Raw genomic sequence first — 12,135 nt, forward strand, 5'->3', positions numbered from 1 at the left:
CTGACTGGAGTGTATATATTTTATAATAAATATATTAAAACATATATTTATATATTTTTGCAGCTCTATTGGCAAGTAATACTGAATGTAAAAATAACCTTTGTTTGTTTACATTAAAAGTCCACAGTGCATCTTTAACTGGGCTGAATGATCCCAGTTTATCAGCTAAGTGATGTAGGGAATGAATGCTGCGGAGTTAGCCATGTGCAAGTAGTCTGTTAAGTATGAGATCGCTCATTTCAACATATCTCATGAATCTAGCTAAGTTTTTATACTACATGCTTCCTTGGTCTGTATAATAGCACGAGAGGAGACTGAGCAACTAAAACAACGCCCAAACAAAGTGCTTAACAGAGGCGAAACTTTGGTCCATGATCAGAGGGAAGGTAATTTTGGTTGCGGACAAAACCCTCTTTTAGAGATTTGTAATTCTAGATTATCATTCTCACGTGGCACCGCACAGGGATCACTCAACCTCAAATGGCTTCTTTATTCTTTTTCATTGCAACAACTTCTGTGAGTTTATGTCTGGTTTCAACGTGGATTAGCACCAACCAGTTACAAAGCCAGATTTAAGGCTTTCTCCACCAGTGGTAGTGGCTCCCTCCGGGCTGTTTGATTTAAGAGCTCTCAAAGAACCACTGGAGAACCATATGCATTACAAATACATGCAATAACAATTCCTCACTGGCTGCATGGCACTATTATAGAAGAAATGAGAACCATTAATGACTCGGGGAAAACGTTATTCCAAGATTAGACATTTTAACATAAAACCAAGCCATACTTGGAAACCACAGAATCCCTATGGAACCACTTATATCTGCATGGAGCCACTCAAGGATATACAGAACCACTGATTTACCTTTATATTATGGAAGGTCAAATAGCATCGGCTCAATATAAAGGCAGTTTTTTACTTGATGTCTTAATAAGTAACGCCTCATTGAGTATAAAAGAGCAGCAGCTTAACCCTAATTTTTCACTTGTCATCTATTCAGGAAACTCTGCCTGGCAACAAGTCACATCTGATGTCAGAAATTCTGTGTTTGTGTTCCTCAGGGTAGCACAGAGGATCTCGCCTCTACCTGCTTGTGTGTGTGCGTGCGCATTAATGAGGCTGCAGAGATAGATAAGATAGTTGCAGCTGTTAAAACACCACATGACTTCAGAGCCCCTCACAGACGAATCTGAGAGATACTCATTTTTGGCGTAGCCATCTTGATAAACATCAAGCCTCGTCCTGGTCAGCTTTGCCTTATCAGCGTGACAACAAAGCACCAGCAGCATGAAAGTACAGTTTGATTTACTTGAAATACATCTTTATTAGGAGCCTGCTAATTGAATTTGTTTCTTTTTGAAATAACATGAATATAATAAATTCTACTAAGTGAATATAGCTCAGTTTCATCAACATGAATCTCAAAGCAGTAATCAATTGGTAACAGCAAGCCCTCAATGATGATGGCAGGGTGAAGGATTAATCAAAGCCAGCAGGACCGTGCATAATTTAATCATTAGAGTCATCATTCAAAGTGTGTGTATGAGTGTGTGTTTGTGTGACACAGCCATCCTTTACAGTAGTGACACGGGATGATTCTTGTTTTCTCTAACAAAGGAGGTTCCCAACAAGTGGATTTTTAATAGATAAGATTAGTCCAAATTTCCATTTTACAACAACAAGATGGTTAGTAGGGATGTTATTGATGAATTAATAAATCGATTAATCAGTTCAATGTATCACCCGACAATCAGAGATGGGCACAAAAATATCAAAAAGTATTTCATTTCAAATAATATACTTGCTTATCAAGTATATCAAAATAAAATATTAAATACTGCTATGACAAAATGTATTGAATTAAAATCCAAGTAATTTGTCATTTTAAAAAAATACAAGAAATTTGTTCTAAACAATTTCTTAGATTTCAGCCATTTAGTTGTCTCAATATGTGTTGGAATTTGTTGGGCGAGTTGAGACAGGAGCTCCGCAGTTAAAATAAAGTCATTGTTTTGTGTTATTCAGTTTATATTCAAGTAACTTGTTTTTGTTTTTTTCAACTTTACCTGTTCTAAAATTCCTAATGTAGCCTTTCATGATCATATCAGTTGTTAAAAAAGGTTTCTAGTGCAAAAATGTCATGTGATGTTAATGATTAACCAATAATCAATTGTTTAGGCAGCCGACTATCAATTTCAGAAACTTCTTAAAGTTTGCATCCCTCATATTTAGGGAATTACTTGGAACTGAAACAATAACCTGATTAATTAGTCAGGAAAATACTATTAAATTTGAGTTTCATTTCAAGCAAAACCTCCATATTTACAGCTTCTCAATGTTAAAGATTTGTGGCTTTTTTTAATCTTATATTATAGATATCGTTGGGTTTTGAACTAGGGATTGGTTAAAATATCAACTTGGTAGTATATTGTATCTCTTCATCTTGCAATACATTACAACTGACTTACCAGAGTAACTTCTTCAAAACTCCTTGTGGTGTAAATTTATGTAACCTTCATTTACACATATTGAAAATAATTTAGTGAGCTATAGTTGTATTCTTCTTTTAAACATGTTGACACCAGTTTATGGCTATATTACATTGGAATGATGGCACACATGGACAAGTTGTAGACACTTTTTAATACATTGTTTCATCTCAGTTCATGCACTTTGCCTTTTTGTCACATTCTTCAGTAACACAGGGATCATGGTCTATTGTTAGATGATTGTCTTGCAATATATGGATTATCGCAGACTTGCTGTATCCTGATACTATCATTGTCATTGGTAACGTACTGTGAATGGTTTTATATCATGAGTTATTCTGCGACTCCCACCACTATTTTGGATGATTAGTTGGAAAAAACAAGCAATTTGAATCACTTTGAAGTGATTTTTTATTAATTTTCAACATTTTTCAGACAAAATGCTGATTAACACACTGGTTGGTTGTGCTAATTAAAAAAAGTCTGTGTTGTCTGACTAATGTGGACAAAGTTAAACAACACAAGCCTTCGTCATACTGTGACACATTTTCATGACTAGTAACACTTGTCACTTCCTACGTCTCGCTTTGCTTTGACCCGACCTTGAACAACTCACAGACTTTAAACAAACTCCAGACTGTGTCAGCAGAGCCCACTGTGTCTCTGGACAGTGATACAGTGCCTGAACATGCTGACATGTTTCATTAAGCTGTATAATAAGAGCTTAAGGAGCCTGGACAATATACAGGCTCCCCCTCACCATCTTACCCCTGGAGGCAGCTCATTGTGCACCTTATGTGGCTATACCTTATTGCATTATGCAATGGAGTAATAGGCTTATCTGCATGCTACTCTGCAGGTGGGGGGGGGGGTTTTGGGCCGACTCCGATGACTCACTTCATTAAGTCTCCCTTCCACAGAGCTTCTAGTTGCTGAGGAGTGAATTTTCCACACCCCCACGTAAACACTGACCTCAGATGCCACTTACACTGAACACAGTAAACATCCAATTATCAACTCACCATGAAGGAAGACCAACTTTAAAACTGTTATTTTAAGCAGACATTTCTGAGTTGAAATTGGCCTTATTTCAATTTCTTGCATTTCTATTTATGATTTTATTTTACCTCAGTTGAATTATACTACAAGGCTACAGTGACCTTATTTCCCTTAATTCCCCCTTTACTCTGCTCTGGTACTTCTAAATGTTCCTTTATTATTCATGCAGGGAGTCCCAACCTATTTTCGCTGGGATATTAATTCACTGAGCTGCTAAAATGTATTCTAGGACAGAGAAATGGCTGATACACGTGTTATCAGAACTGCTACTGGTAAAAGAGATAAAAGCTAGCTCTTGGCTGTAGTTTTAACTACAATTAAAAGACGCAAAACAGCACACAGTGTCGAGTTGAGGAAGAAACTACAACGACCCTTCACCTGAATTTCACCTGTACCGTCTGGAAGCATCACAAGAAGCAGCAGCATCCTCAAAAGAACTATTTTTAAAGCATCCGGGCTCCTGAGCTGCACCAGCTGCACGGAAACACAACACTTTACAAACATTAAAGCTTTATGAGGAAACGACTAATCCGGCCATATCAAAATATAAGCCGGGTGAATCGTTTCGGAAATAACACACACGCCGCTGCACACCGGTACTTACTTTCAGAGGGGTATCATGCGAGGAGCCGCTTCAGACGTTCGCAAATTGTATTCGGTTACACACACGGTTGTTTTTTCAGAAGTGCTTCTTCGTCAGGCGTGCACCATCGCGGGAATGTACACAGAGGCAGACATGCGGAGTCATTTGACCTTCTCCCAATAGAAACTACCATCGCTGAGACGTAGGACAGGGGAGGAGCGGACCATACCAAGCCAGCGTCCCGGCAAGGTGGGGGGGTGGTGGGGTGGGCAGCTGTCATCCTGGGATGTACTGCAGGGATGAGAATGATAGAAACATTGAAGGAAGGAAGGAAATGTGGAGCTCGTATGTGGAAGTAGAGTGAAATACCAGGATGGTGCGATTGAATTATCAATTTAATTCAGTGTCCATGTCTTTTCAGCTAGTGATCCCATGTCCTGCTCAGAGGTTTCACCCTTACATCTATTCAGCATTAAAGGGTAACTCCACCAATTGTGCACATCAGAGTGTCTGCGCAGGTCTTGGGGAGTACTATATCTGAACACATATGTACATACATAAATTGGCTCCAGTGATGTCATTCAGTGACTAAGTTGTGTAGGCAGTAGTGTTTGAAAAGGAAGAAGAATGCATGGAATAATGAGAGTGATATCTCTGGTTCTGCTGTATGGATTTTGATTTTGTTTTTTAAGCTGTCCATAGTGAGTCCATCAGTGTTATAAGAGTGCAATGCAGAACAGTGGACTGCGTTTCAAAACCTGGTGCCTACGTTACCCACAATCCAATTTCGCCACTGAGCAACATCACTGGAGGAAATTTATCAGATTACATGCAGCTTCCTCTGAAGCCACACAAGGCTTTTTATTACTTTTTTTCACATTTGCAGTAGTACTCCCCAAGACCTGTAAACACACTTTAATGTGTCAAATTGGTGGAGTTGTCCTTTAAATGTACGTCATGATTCATGCTAAAACATAAACAACGTATCTCATATTTATTCCAATCTGAGTTTTCAGAAAAGAACCATCAAACTGGACATGTTTGTGTATTTTTTATGTAACTTTGATTTAACCAGGAAGTCTCTTGAGATACATCATCTCTTTTACAAGAGGGACCTGGCCAACTGGCAGTATATATATAGAGTAAATATGCAGCCACATAAAAAATGTGCAACATTCAAATATAGCGCATAAACATAAGAACTGGGAGAGCTTGAATATTTAATAAAGTTGAAAACAACATGTGGTCCAGGGCACCTATGCATCCTGACCAATATTGGATTTTTGGGTCCAACGCTGAGCCCGATATTAGGAAGTAAAAAAATTCCATTATCGATTTATGGGCCAATATTCTAAGATATACATAATGTATAAAAAATAAAAACACTTTTTTTGCACTGACCTTATAATGTGGTTGTACAACACTTTTGAAAGTCACATGTGTAATGGAGGCAGGTTATTTTACAGTTTGACAATAAACTTTATTGACCAAAATGACATGAGTGCACTGAAACATTAAACTTTAATTTAATAATTATAAATTATCCAGAGCATCTTCTCTACATTATGTTCTGTTTTAAAAAAAAAAAAAATCATATTGGCACATAGCCAACAGATATATGAATTTGGCTATTGAACGTTTTGCAACAATGTTAATTTCTAAGGTTCAGAACAGACTCTGTTAAGATCTTTCATCCTGATGATATGGTATAAAAGCTGTTTAAAGCATTTTTACAGATGAAGACAGGGAGTTTAGCAAGCACTGATTTAAACCTACAAGGTGTGTATGAATGTTTCTTCTCATTTTTGGGAGGTCCATGCAGTCATCACATATAAATTACAGAGATGAGGTTGACTGTCAGAATTTAAAGTAGAACACAGAGACGACCAGTTTACAGGATTACGCCCATGTAGTAGTGAGCACACAGGATACCATGATACACACCAGAAAAATGAGGTCAAAAGTGAGCCAAAGCTGCTGAGTCCTTAAAGGGCAACTCCACCAATTTTACACATTTAAATGAGTGGTCTTCCGGAGCACTACTGCTTTACCCACAATGCAACCTAGCCACTGAGTGACATCGCTGAAGGCAATTTATCAGTTTTTATAACGGTTCCTCTTGAGTCACAAAAGGCTTTATACTCCCTTTTCCGCATATACTGTAGTATTCCCCAAGACCTGTGAATTAGCCTTTAAAATCTGATGTTATGGGACCTTGGCCCTCAGAATTTATTGATATTTTATTATTCTTACAAACTATTCACACTGAATTATTTAACTGTCTGCATTTATACATTTGATCTAACGTGATTGCCTATTCATGACATTTGTCGCCTCTCTGACTCTAGTGTTTAATCGATAGACATTGAAGCTTGTATAGTTTACATGATGATTCATAAATAAGAGCTTAACTGTAAGTCCCTTCGGGACGATTACAGAAATAAATGACATTCTCCGGGGTAAAACGGAACTGTCAACTGACCATTTACAGGCCTGTTAAACACACAATATATGTACAGTAGACTGATCCTTTATTGGTATATTATAATGATATTGCAAGTCCCCACATGAATTTAATGTGACAGCAGTAGATATAAAAGTAGCAAATACCCACATAGATGCCATACATCCCGATCGATCCTGAATATCATACAAACAGGTGATAAATTAAATAGCAAAAAAGATCTCTGCACTGTATTTACCCGTGCTCATATGCTGACTTATTATCAGTGGCAAGAGTTAGAACCTAAATGAATATTCAGTTGGTCAAATAGCAAACTATCAGCTCATGGAACGGCTATGTAACAACCAAGGTAACATCTTTGAAAATGTTATTACCATCGACAACAGTTTTACTCTGCAGAGTCATTTCTGCAAGGGCCTTCAGAATGCAAATCCTGGCAATGATGAATTGAAAACACCTTGGGCTGTTGCTTTACATTAAACGAGTGGTCTTGTGAGAACACAGTCTCATATAAACCACTGCTTCCTCTCCAGGGGACTGCCCTCATGCACTATAAAGTTGTCATTGTGGCTATAAGGGAGAGACACAATATAGACATATAATTGTTTGAGTGTTGAGACCTTTGGTTGCAGAAAAGCATCCACAATAACATGTGAAAGCCATGCATTTGAAATGTTGCTGTTCATGGTTGCATTTAATATTTATACTGCATGTACAGTCTGTGGTGTTGTGTCATGATGGTGATTTACAGTCAGGTATCAGTTGTTGGGCAGATGAGGCCCAAGGCCAGATGCAGACCAGTGCCTCTCTCTCGACCACACTGACAACACCAAGACTTCGTGCCCACTGAGTTGGAAACTGCATTTCTCAAGTATAAATGAAGACTTGTTACTGTATTGATTGATGGTGCACTTCAGCAGCGAGGGGCTAAAATCGATGAGCGCCACATGGAGTCTGAAGACTGAGGGCTGAAGAGTGATGCCTGTGCTGCCTACCCTCCTGAACACCCCAGAGCTCACTCATAAATAAATGAAGGAGACAGTGCATTTCCTGAGAAATAGCATTGTCAAAGAAAAAGCATCTGTATACCTTTTTACACTGAATCATATACAGAACAAAAAAAAGAAAATGCCCTTTAAGATATTAGATAGTCTTCGCTCCACAAATACACAATACATTCTTTTTATTCATGGATCAGAGAATCCATTTATCAGTAAATTAGTTAAAGAGGCACTTCATTGCAGCAATAACATTTAGTGTGTGTGTGTGTGTGTGTGTGAGTGATCTTCCTCACAGCCATCGTAAAACTGTAAACAGTCTTGCACAAATTAATTTGGCTTGAGACTTACTGAGAGCCAGTAAGTATGAATTTCTCATCTCAATGAGTTTGTGTGGAATTACTTGCACAAGATTGTCTGTAATGTTACATGAAGCTCAATGGAATAGTTAAAATGTAAACTTAACATGACTCTTAGGATAGTCTTGGGTAGGATACAGTGGACCCACCACTTTATCTTCATAACATGGACAGACATCAGACATCCCTTGGCATTGGTTGTGGTTGCAGCGACATGCTAAAGACATTCAGTTTTTATTCTTTATAAACTGCTCCTATTAGGTTGTGTAATTATAGTGAAGGTGTGAGAAAACATTGACAGAACATTTATTGCTGACGATCACCAATTAGGATATGTTTCTTCATATATTATCCCTCTTGGCTATACACGTCAGGGCTAACATGCCAAGAGTAACAGGTTGATGTTTATGCTGCATTTGTGAAATATTTGCAGAACAGGAAGAAAAGGAAAACCTTCAGTTATTCTGACTTTGGAGTTACACTGATGAAAAAGTTTACTGTAGCAGTAACATGATAGTGCAGCACAGGGTGTCAGGTTTAGTGCAGAGCAGCAATTCCTTTGATACTGGAGCATTTTGATGAGAGCAGTGCTGGAAAGGAAGATCGTCCTTAGGCTAATAATGATGGCAAATGTGTTGGTATAGACGCATTGAATCATTTAAAAGAAGAATAGGAACATGACAATGACAAAGCTAGGTCTGACAAAATGAGCTCTGAATGGGACAACGGTCAATACTGATGAGGGAACCTCAGTCAGCTACCTCAACTGCTTTATTTACTTACTTATTTACCTAACTGCTGTAAAGTACAGTAGTCTAAGAGCTCTCACAGCTCTGTCCCTGGAAAGCTTCAGTTGTATAGCCGAAAATGAAAGAGGATTCATTTTTACCAAAAGTTGATTGATGCTGATGTCAGAAATGTTTTTTATGACACCTACACACAAAAGACATAGAGTCTTTAACACAATACAAAATTTCACAATCCGCATGGTTCATGCACAGCCCATGACAGCAAGACTCTACAGTGGGTGACTAAAACCACCCAGATCATCATTCGTACCCATCTCCAGAGCATCAGTGATATCAGTGAGGTGACATGTTGACACAGAGCCCAAAACGATACTATAAGACAACACCCACCTCAGCCACAGTCTGTTCATCATGCTGCCATCTGGAAAAAGATACAGTATCCGCTGCGGTACCACCAGACTACAGAGCAGCTTCTTTCCTCAGGCTGCGATAATCCTCGATTCATCATCTGGACTCCACTATAAATAATAATATATTTTATAAATGTGATTTATTTTCTATTCATCTGTTTATATATAGATGTTTTGTTTTGTGAGTAGCATAGAACTTTGTACCTCGTACATTATTTAGTGTTAGCACGTTAACGTTTGCTAATCAGCAACAAGTACAGAGTACAGATGACACTGATGGGACAAATTCAACCTTGAGCTGATGGTGGTGCAAGATGAAAAGTAATTGGATCACCAAAGTAATACAATTCTAACTAAACGTTATGGTAATCCATCAATTAATATCGAGTCACTTCAGTAAAAAACACAAACGTCAACCTCATGGCGGCAAGAAGAAAAGGGGAAAAAAAAGGAAAATAGGATCTCTGCACTGCTGTCCAGTCTGGACCACAGTAGGGGACAGACCAACTCACCCTTACCAGAGCCATGCAGCTAGAATGGTTAAAAAATCTCAGCTACTGTTTAAGACATCAATTTCCCCATGAGCTGGTGCATTGTAACATCATACCACCATTCAGTCAGGTAGATTTAATAAAGGCAAGCCAACATGTTGTGAGATATGAATGTCCCAGCAGAATATGGTGATGGCCTTTGGTGATAGAGATAGGCCAGAGTGGAAATGTCCCCCAGTTAACCTGCTCTATGTGACAAAACAGATGAGACAAACAGGAAATGGCTTTTCATCCGCCTGCTACGCTATCTCAATTACGGTTTGATTCCATGTACATGTAGTAAACTCTCCTGCGTGTGTCGATGCCTCGGTGTGATGTGATTTTTTTAGAAGGAATTTTCAGGGCTTGAGATCAAGAAGAGAGTAAAAGTGAGTTGCATTGCTTGGGAAAGAGCTGAAACTGGCCGGGGAAAATATGGGAGCAGAGGCGTGTGAGAAATGTCAAAATAATAGGTTATTATTTGCACTCAGCCCGCACTCTGCTCTCCATTTTTAATGGCTGTCTTCTCCTATATCTGTTGTTTGGGAAAAGTGCCCTGTAACAAGGCATGAAATGCATTGTGTGAGACTCTGAATGTCAGGGTTGAGGGGGAAGAAGCAACACCTTAAAAATGGCTACTGCCTCCAGACATGGCACAAATGGCAAAGATGGTGTCAAGGTGACCTGGCTCTGAAGGAATGGCTGCTCATCTTTGTGAACCTGGAGTGTGGAGATGTTGCTTTTGGTTTAAGGGCAGATGTTATTTATGAGCAATATCTAATTAGAATAGCAGAGTGTACAAAGCAAAACACTGTAAAGAACATTTTCTTCTTGTTCTGTGGGCGCTAAAGGACACGGTAACATCATGTTAATCCCAAACAAACAGAGAACACTCTTTTTATTAAGAGCAGATTACTTAACAACCTCACCACAGAAATGTCAGTAAAAGGAATATTAAAGCAGCATTTATGGGATTACACTGATAACAAAAAGGATTTAAATTATATTACTGATTATATAAAGGTCAATGTAAATAAAACATGACAGCATGTGCACTATAAATCCCTAAAGGGATATTGTAGGAACATTATAGATTTTTTTCATCAGAATTTGTAACAAGAAAAAAGAGGGAATGTGTGTTTGAAAAGAAAGCAATCCTATAAAACCATTGCAGGTCATATCTAACCATCTCACAGTTCAATCACTGCTGGATTCTGTGGCTTTGATTTAGAGCTTTGTCAACAATCACAGATGTGTAAAGCTGCGGACGCTGCACCGGTAATCCAAGGGACAAACTACAAACACCAACCTTTAGTCTGGCAGTGAAGGACATCATGCATCATCAGAGTTTTTTCTGTTACTGTAGCAAATGGTGTTATTGGGTCTAAATCTTTGATGGAATGAGTTGTCTTTGATTTCCCAGAGGGGGCAGACAGCAAAAGACCTGTGTGTTTTGTTCACCGCTGTTCAGACTGACAGGCCGTACAGGAGTCAAGGGCCGAGTGACTGCTGTTTGAATGGCATTCACAAACTGTAGAGTGACGCTACAGTTGTCTGATTAGACCATCCTTCTCTCTGTCCTAATTATGTGGAGCTGGAACAGAAGGGCTGAGAAGGCCCAGCGTCATTAGCTTTAATCAACCCTGGATACCCCGAAACAAAAACAACACACGCAGACACACACATACACACACAGCCAGCCTGACAGTGAGTCAATACCTGACATTCATCATTTTGGTCCAGCCAGGCTTTTTAATTACTACAATGAATTCCCTACATGGCTCCAGTCACCAGTCACCTGCTATCTAAACAGGGTTTATTGTCGAGGTTTTGCTTTGTCTAGACACTATTTAATGGATAAATAGTCAGAGTAAGTCTGGCTTTGTTCTCTCTTTGGTGAATATTAAAGTATAAGGCAAACAGCTTTACAGCTGCTGGATTCTGGATTCTGAATGAGAATAAAAATAAAGTCTCACAGTACTTTATTTTTGCCTCTGATGTCATGGATTGCCTAAAACTTGAATCTTTTCCCAAAACCATTAAGCGTTATTATCTGATATCTCCCTGGTGTCGGAAATTTGCAAGATGATTACAGACATGGAGCACAGCCAAACTGCAGACCCAATTCACAATAAGCTCTGTGGTGAAGATCTATGTGTGCACATCATACATGAATGATGCAGAATTCATCAGTATGGATTTCACAGTCGCTGTATGACGCAAACCAGCACTCTGGCATGCCACACATGTATGACTGCATAAAAACAGCACTTTGCATACATGACTTGTTCTATAAGCAGCTGTACTGCACACCATAAATGTGTTATTATGCATGATTAAGCTTTGATTGGCTGTTCTAAGAGGAGTGGAGGACCTGCAATCACAGCACCAATTTCTAATTATCTTCATCTATTTAGTTATATTAAGATGCAGCCTAAGTTTTTCATATGTTAAGTCATTGACCTCCAGTTTGTATTAGGGCCGTGTTTCATT

General features: G+C 38.8%; 1 protein-coding gene across 2 annotated transcripts in view; it reads right to left on the minus strand.

Annotated features, from left to right (window-relative positions):
- oxr1a (oxidation resistance 1a) overlaps positions 1-4,239 on the minus strand; it is a 166,679-nt gene extending 162,440 nt beyond the window's left edge. For both annotated transcript variants that reach the window (XM_073484848.1, XM_073484847.1), the window contains exon 1: positions 4,154-4,239. The gene's annotated coding sequence lies outside the window, so the exon portion shown is untranslated. The remainder of the gene's footprint in view (positions 1-4,153) is intronic.
- Between the last annotated feature and the right edge of the window lie 7,896 nt (positions 4,240-12,135).

Source organism: Pagrus major, chromosome 17 (genome assembly GCF_040436345.1).
Source record: "Pagrus major chromosome 17, Pma_NU_1.0".
In the NCBI taxonomy this organism is placed as follows: Eukaryota; Metazoa; Chordata; class Actinopteri; order Spariformes; family Sparidae; genus Pagrus; species Pagrus major.